Here is a 9,008-nt window from a genome sequence, read left to right as displayed (position 1 = left end):
ATGGCTACCCACTCCTGTATTCCTGCCTGGGGAATTCCATGGACAGAGGAGGCTGGTGGCTACAGTCCATAGGGTTGAAAAGAGTTGGACATGACTGAGAGACAACACGCACATATACAGCTATTGACAGAAACTGCCTAAAGGCCTGATAACAGGGAATATTAAAGCCATGGAATTTATGCAGACAGAAAGGATTAATAATAACATTACTTCCTAAGTGCTTGTGATACATACGTTACCTCCTTTCATCTTTAAACAACCCTTTAAGGGAGGTCCTTGTAGGAGTCCATTTTACAGGTATGCAGACAGGCTTGGAAGCCTTAGAAGGTTCACTGGAGAAGATTTGAAACTCAGCCCCATCTGACTTCAGGACTCAAGCTCTTACATATGACATTGTCCTGCCTCTGAAGACTGGAAGGTCGAAAGTGTTGCACAGAACTGCTATTCACCAGGATTACAATCACACAGAACCTGAGACTGTGGGGAAATGCCAGCAGTGATCACAGTATGTGGATTCAGTACGGCAGTCATTTGACTGAAATGAGCAGAAGTTGTGCTCTCTAAATACAGTTGTTAGAGGAATCCCTGAACACGGTATTCTCTTGTCTGCTCTCATGGTTAACAGTCCTCCTTACGTTGTCACCATGCTCTGTGCCACTTTGAGCATCTGGGCCTTCATGTCCTAGGTGCCAAAGCAAGAGAGGTGGCAGGATACAGGACTTTTCCTTTCCCGATCCCCCTGGGACCTCAGACCTGCACTGACAGCTCTATGCTGACGTCACCCCTGCTTGGAGCAGATGACTGTGGCCCAGGTGTCTCTGGGCCACACTTCAGTTGAGTCCCAAGCCTTCTGGGAGCCCAGGACTCCATTTACAAGCCTCCTCTCTGCCATGGGAACCCATGTCCTCATACATACCACCAGTGGCCCAGGGTGTCTCAGGGCTGAAAGCTGGCTCTTCCTTGACTTCCACAGAACAGACCACTCCCCCAGAGCTTCTGTTGGTGTAGCTGAATTTCCTGACAATTTCAGAGAGCAGACCAGAGAGGTTCACATTGAAACCACACGCTGTCATCACCTTTCTCCAAAGTCTTTGCCCTTTCTCACCTGTGCTGGCTTCTGGCCACCTCTCTGGCTCCTCTGCCTGTCTTCTGCCTGCCCCCTCCCTCATCTCTCCTTTCACTAGTGTTCTCCCTGTTCAGCCAGCTTCTCTGATAGCTCAGTTGGTAAAGAATCTGCCTGCAGTGCAGGAGACTCTGGTTCGATCCCTGGGTTCCTGGAGAAGGGAAAGGCTACCCACTCCAGCATTCTGGCCTGAAGAATTAGCAGAGTTGGACACGACTGAGCGACTTTCACTTTCACTTTCTCCCTGTTTAGGAGCAAAGCCAGTAATTCCCCCGGCCTCTTGCAAACCACTTCCCCTCCTCTCCCTGCTAACTCCATTCCCACAAGTCACACCAGATCCTTGGGAGACTCAGCAAGGGTCTTTTCCTCAGAAGACACCTCCTTTCTGGAGAGGAGTTTTAATAACAACTATGACGAAAAAATGACGGGTTAAAAACCAAAATAACAACAATAACAACAACAAAAACTGTTACATTTGAGATCATCACAGTGCAGGAAATTTATTGGGATGTGGTCCTGGGAACAACCCCATGAGAAAAGCAAGATTGAACACTGGGAGAAGTTGAGCTTCAGTGCAGTTGCAGTAAGTCCTCTGCCAATCTTGAAGAAAGTTCTGGAACTGGAATATCCCTTTGGAGTTATGGCACTGAGACTAGGGGTCCAGGCCTTTGTGCTCCCATCTCCACATGCATGTTGGCAGTCAGTCACTGTGTCAGACAGTTCCCTCAGCGGAGGACTGGTCTAGATGGGGACACAGCAGACAAATTCCCAGTACCCCGGGGAAAGGAGCTCCCGGCTCTTGAAAGGACCATATGAACGGTGGACATTGCGGTAATAAAAATTTTTTTTAAGTAGAAAACAATCTAAATGCCTGTCTATTGGGAATTTGATAAATCAGTAATGGTACAGTCATACCAAAGAATACTATGCAGTTGTTAAAAACTCAGCCCATTTACTGACATGGAGTGGTATTCTAGATACGTTCTTAGGTGAAAAGGCAAGCTGCAAATTTATCTCATTACTCCATTTTTGTATTTAATTTTGTATTTAATATATTAATATATATTTAATATATTAAAATATAGACATACAATCTAAAAATATCCAGTCCAAACTTTTAATACAGACTGTCTCTGGAGAGGCAATTATACTAAAAAATTAATGTTTCTGGGGAAAAAAAAAAGTCCTAGTCAAATGAAACCAGGTAGCCATTGATCAAATTTAAGCCAAGGAAGTGACTTTTCTTGCTGCCGACTTGAATTTCTCTCTCCATCCATTTTCTGTAAGAAACGGCCTTTCTCTCCACTTCCTGCCTTGAATTGCGCAGCAGCCTGAGCAGCTGTTGAACAGCTGTCACGTTCTGTTCCAACACAGAGGTGGCTGTGAGCACCTAATGGGAAGGTTGTCGGCTTGGTGTCCAGTGTGGGAGGGACCGGAAGAGCTGGGGTTGCCCAGATTCCGCGGATTCGTTGCCATGCAACAAGCTCCCAGGCGGCGGCTCCCTCTCAGAGTCCCCTCGGAGGCAGGAATAGTGGCAGCTCTCTTCATCCCTCATCCCTGTCGTCATCGTCATCAAAAGAACAATGACCACTTAAGGAGAGTTCACCATGTGCCAAGTGACGTTCCAAACACTTCATACTCACCATCTCATTGCTTTCTCACAACAGTCTGGTGAAGTTATATACAATTATTCTGTTTTACAGACAAGGAACAGAAGTCTTCACATTTTTTGTGACTATCCTAAAAGCCATTGAATCGTACTTTTTTGGCATGTGGATGCTTCTTCAATACTTTTGTTTATTATTTATTTATTTAAATGAAAAAATACGGAGGTTTTATTAGATACTTTGCCCAGTCTAGGTATATGAGAGCTAGTGATGACCAAAGGGTGCAGAAGTTTATCAAAGTTTATTTTTAAAAAAATATATATTTCTTTGGCTGAACCAGGTCTTAGTTGCCATGTGAGATCTAGTTCCTTGACCAGGGATAGAACCAGGGCCCTGTGCATTGGGAGTGCTGAGTCTTAGCCAGTGGACCACCGGGAAGTCCCTCAAAACTTTTTTTAAAAAGAGAGAACTACAGTATATAGGTTAGATAACGCCCAGGATCACAGAGTTACAAAGTGGCTGGATACAGTCAATAAGTAAGGAGTAGGCGGTGGAGGCTCACAGCGCCTGCTACACTAGAACCTCCTGCCAGCCTGCGCACATGCTGTGGTGCTCAGCGTCCCCGACAGCCTGAGTAGGGGCTCTGGGTTGGGCAAGCTCTCTGGGCAGTCCCAGCTGTGAGCAGCAGCCTCTGGACTCCTCAGAGAGGGGCCCTAGGGGTGTGGGGGTGGGGAGGGAGCTGTAAGAATGGGAGTGAGAAAAACGAGTGACATTTATCACAGGAAGCCCCCTGCCAAAAGTGCTTCCCTGGGTGGAGGGCTTCATCAGTAGCTGCTCGGATAGGGCCATACACGAGGCGGAGAAGGGGCTGGAGGAGGTGCGGCAGCAGGGGGTTTCTGTCGCAGGCGCCCTGGGAACCTGGCATCCCACAGAGTGAATAGAGGGGCTTCCGCAGCCCTAGGCTGGCTTGCCAGTCTCTGTCTTCATCCTTGCTGGAACCTGTCCTTCCGCGCCAGTGTGCACGCCCGGCTGTGGATCCATGCCGGCTATGTGGGTTTTACTCCAAGGACACATGCATGTGCTGCTAAGCAGACTGGCAGCATTGTCTTGAAACAGTGAGTGGGGAAAGTTTGATGGGTTTGAAATCCGTTGCCTTATCACAAGAAATTTCCATAAGAGCTGTTAAACTCTGTAAAGATAATTTTAAATTCTGTAGAACTTTGAAGGATGGTAAAAAGCCTTTCCATTTTTTTATCGCCTGCCTGGGCAAAATTTCTCACTGATGGTGATTGCTAAGGACTTGAATAAATCACCATTCAAAAATCTTCATTGGCAATTATTTATCGCTATTGCAAGCATATCAGAAAGGATAATGGAGGACTTCTCTGGAGGTCCAGTGGGCACAGGTTCAATCCTTGGTCAGAGGGATAAGATCCCGCATGCCACAGGGTGTAGCCAGAAATAGGGAAAAAAGAAAAGAATGTTTGAAAGAGTTATGTTCATGCTATATTTATCATCCTCACCGCAGAGCAGTGCGGTCCAATCAGGAAGCCACATGGGGCCACTGAGCACTTAATTGTGGCTGGCCCAAATGGAGATGTTCTGTAAGTGAAAAATAGACGCTGGATTCAAAGACCTAGTAAGAAAACAAGAATGTAAAATGCCTCATTCATAATTTTTATATTGATGACATGCTGAAATCATAACATTGTGGCCATAAGTTAAACTATGTCATAAATTTTTTAATGTTATGTTCATAGAAGCAAGCTCAAGTTTCTCAGTAAAATTTGAAAATATTTTATTTGGAAAATTTTATATGAATTCAGTATGTAAAATGTTCTCTAGTTACTTTATATTTATTTTTATAATTCTTTAATGTAAAAAAAACATAATTATTTTTTCCATCAAGCCTCGTACAGATGTCCTCAAATCCCCTCCAGTTTACTCGAACAACCCATAAAAACGTGAATGCTTCCTGTGAGGGCAATGACATGACATTATTTAAAAGAAGGCATTTTTGAGCATCTTTCAGGTTTGGAAAGGCATTTTTGAGCGTCTCATAACTCCTGGAGCCATGCTGGATTCTGTGGATACACAGAGCTGTACAGGTGGTATATTGTATTGTATTGGGTTGGACAAAAAGTTCCTTTGAGTGTTTCAACATCTTATGGAAAAACCTGAATGAACTTTTCGGCCAATCCAATATACAGAGTGACAGATACTCAGCTGTACCTATGGTGTATTGTATGCTGTGTGTGTGGCAAGTCATTTCAGTCGTGTCTGACTCTTTGCGACCCCATGGATTGTAGCCCACCAGGCTCTGCTGTCCATGGGATTCTCCAGGAAAGATTCAAGGGAAATTTTTGTTGTTCCACTAAGGAAAGAACATCTGATAAGAAGCTCCCAGCAACTTGCTCTGTTGGCCACAGAATCCGTGGGCATCTTTGCGAGGCTTGGATCAGCCACAGGGCAGTGGGTCAGGAGGCCTCAGTTTGAATGGAGTGACAAGGAGAAGTGAGGCCTTTTGCATTTTTTGAGTCTTATGTTTAAGTGGAGCCTCTGGCCCAGCTCCATATTACATGTTTTCAGGACATGAGGGCTTCTCTCTTTCCTCCTGTAAACTCCAGAAGCCCTGGCTCAGCTGCCGAGCATCTGTGCGGGTTTCCTATAATTCACACGCCTGAGGCAAGGTGTGTCCAGAAGTCAGAGGCCAGGCTACCCTGGTGACTGTAAACTTGTTTAATTTTTGCATGTGTGGCTTTGGCAAACCATTTAGTCCTCATTATGGGCCAGCTGAATGCCAGGGTTGACTCTGTTTCCAGTTTTGCCCCCCTGGGTGGAATCCTGACTCCATAAAGGGGCTCTGAGGTGCAGGACACCCCTTGTGTACCCCTACTTGTGTAAGTGGAGATGTTAGCATTTTCTCAGCTCCTCTGAGGTGAAGCCCAGGAGACAGTCCGTTTAGAAAATCATCAGGGAGCTCTGAATGTGATGGAAATCAGTGTTAGATCCTAGACTTTAGATTCACTTCCTGGAAATGCAGAGAAGCGATAAGGCATGAGGTCAAATGAATAGTTCCTTCTCAAATTCTGTGTGGCCTTGGGACTGTTCTGTGATATAACCGTCATACTTTCCTCATCTTTGCCCCCGTATGCCTGTTACTTGTGCCTAAAACAATTGATATAGAAGTGTAGGTGGTACATATTACCATAAAAAATGTGTATATGTGTGGATGTACATTGAGGGGGAGGACTTAGTGATAAGTGTTGTATTGAGATGACAAGGGTCCTGGATGTTGTTTATTAAGTTATTTAATATTAAACAAACAGTTAAACTTTAAAAATCTGTCCAGTTAAAGGCAAAAACTAATAAAACCCTTCGAAGAAAACTAAAAGAATTTCAGCCAATTAAATGTCCAACAATAGGGGCGCAGTTAAGTAAACATAGTAATAATGAGTAACGGCTTACTGTACCCTTTACTCTGTGTTAGGAACTAGTCTACGTGTTTTATATGCATTATTTAGGGCTTCCCTGGTGGCTCAGATGGCAAAAGAATCCACCTGAAATGCAGGAGATCTGGGTTTGATCCCTGGGTTGGGAAGATCCCCTGGAAAAGGGAATGGCAGCCCACTCCAGTATTCTTGCCTGGAGAATCCCATGGACAGAGGGGCCTGGTGGGCTACAGTCCATCGGGTCACAAAGAGTTGGTCATGACGAAGAGACTCACATACACACATGTATTATTTACTTTTGCTTAACTGACTCGATGGACGTGAGTCTGAGTGAACTCCAGGAGTCGGTGATGGACAGGGAGACCTGGCGTGCTGCAATTCTTGGGGTTGCAGAGAGTCAGACACGACTGAGCAACTGAACTGAACTGAACTGAAGTGCTCAAAATATCCCAACAGAAGAGGACTATAATTATCGCCATTTTCATTTTCTAGACAAGAAAACTGGGGCATAGAGACATTCAGCCACTCACCAAAGATCACATATCTAGTTAACAGCAGAGGTGCGATCTGAACCCAAGACTGCTGGGTCCTATGACCAACTGTCAACCACTAGGTTACCAGACAACCTACTATCACACAACTATGGTAAGTTTCATAGTCAGGCACACTATATGTGGGGCTACTAACGGTTAGAAGCTTCTAAAAAGAAGGTGATTTTGTGGCATCTATCCAAATGTTAAGCTACACAAACAATTTGTCACACAATTACTACCATCCAAGAGAAACTGCCTAAAGACGGTTGTACAAGTGGTTGGAAACATTGTCAATGTCCATTAACAGGGAAGTAGCAAAATAAATTTTGCCACATTTATAGATGAACCATGTGGCAGCTTTCTTAAAATGCAGTGGATTTTCCTATGTTCTGATACGGAAATGTCTTGAAGACATGAAAAAGCCAGTTGTAGGAACGTTTTTAAAAAGCTGTTTTGCATGAATATATAGGAAGGTCTATAAGGATAAAAACTACACTGTTAGAAGTGGTTTACCTCTGAGGCATGCCAGGGAAAGGAGAAGTGAGGGAACAGTCTTCTTTTTCCTTTTTATATTTCCAAATTGTTTTAATTCTTCACAGTGAGTGTGCATTACTTTTGTAATTAAAAAAATAATATGGAAAATTTCAGTGTTCTCAACCATTTTTTAATGATATGGGAAAACATTGTAACAAGTGAAAAAAATTAGAGCATGAAATTATATATACTGTATGATCTCAGCTACAGAAAAATGCATTTAAAATCCAGGAAGGAAACATATCAAATTGTTAATAGAGACTGCCTCTGGGTGGCAGGATTAGAGGTGGTATATAATATATATATTTCTTTACCTTTCTATACTTTCTAAATATGCTCTAATATTTTTATTGAAAAAAAATTAAGCAGGTCTGCCAAAGGTACATGGCAGGTTGTAAAACACAAGCAGCTGCTACCCACGCTGGGTGGCGTGGTGATCTAAGATTGCCAGCCACCTAAGGAAAACTTCCTAATTGCAAGGGGACGGATAAGCAGAAAAGATGGTTTTTCTCCATTCTGCTTTTCCAATGAAATTTCAAGAGGGAGAAGGAGAAGGAGATACCCAAAGAACGTAGAGTCTCCCAGCAAAGAGGGTGAGCCTCGGAAATAGGGCCAGAATGAGCTTGTGAAGATGAGAGCACCAGATCCCCGAGGGAAGGTTTCTGATCCTGGAAGTCAGTGGCGGTCTCTCCCAGGCATTGGGAGACCACTGTGGCTTTCGTAGTGTCTGCATTCAATAGCTGAGTGGAGGGAAGGCAGGTGCCACAGCAGCTGAGGGAGCTTGTGCGGTTCCCAGAGACTGGCCTGGATGCTGCAGCGACACGGCGTGGAGGTGGGGTGGCAGTGGCTGCCGGGGAGAGCAGCTCTGCCATTTGACCCCTATGACCCAGTGGATCCCCTGCTTCTGGAAGTACAGCTCCTGAAACCCAGCGATCTAAGATTCTGGAGGAAAGGACCTGTCTTTCCACAAGTAATCTCTCTCCTTTTGGTAAAGAGCTCTTGGTTTACGTCCCCGTTCTAGGCCTGTTAGCACTGGATGCCTTTCCCGCTCTTCTTGCACTCCACACCACGCATAAATCGGGAGGGCTGCCCCATGAAGCTGGTTCCAGGCTTCCTTTTATCAGCTGGATTCTGACTGCTCTTAGCCAGTGGAAGGCGGCAGTGTCATTAGATGGGAAGACAGAAAGCAGAGAGAAGCCGGGGTGTTTCTCCTCTCGCCCTCTACTGGTGATGTCTCTGCCAGCAAATGAGTTTCCTTCATGACAACAGCCAGATACTCTTGGTCTCCAGTGACCCCACTTCCTCTCTTTCCCCCTCAGCATAGGGGCAGAGGTGACTTCCTGTTGTGGCCTCTGACTTGTTTGAATTCGCATCCCTTGTTTGTCTTCTCAATCCTTCTATCACACGTGTAATCAATTCCCTACTGTTAAATTCTCTCTATTGAAAGTACTTTAAAGTGGTTTCTGTGGTCCTGCTTAGATCCTGAACTAATACCTTCTTGGTCTAGGTTTGTCCCTGTAAAGAGAATCCTGAGATGAGAAGATTGAAGAAGAGGTTTTATGTGCCATTGGCTTACGTGCTCTGATACCACATCCCTCAGGGGTGCCCGAAGCTTCTCAGCTTTCACTTTACATACATATAACCTGGGGAGCTTGTTAAATGTAGATTTGAAGTCAGTAGGAGTGAGGCAGGGTCTTTATAGGTTAGAATCTGTATTTTAACAAGCTCCCGAGTGATGCCAATGCAGTTGGTGCAGACC

The sequence above is a fragment of the Ovis aries genome, chromosome 4, assembly GCF_016772045.2.
Source record: "Ovis aries strain OAR_USU_Benz2616 breed Rambouillet chromosome 4, ARS-UI_Ramb_v3.0, whole genome shotgun sequence".
Classification (NCBI taxonomy): domain Eukaryota; kingdom Metazoa; phylum Chordata; class Mammalia; order Artiodactyla; family Bovidae; genus Ovis; species Ovis aries.
Note: the sequence above shows the minus strand (reverse complement) of the source record.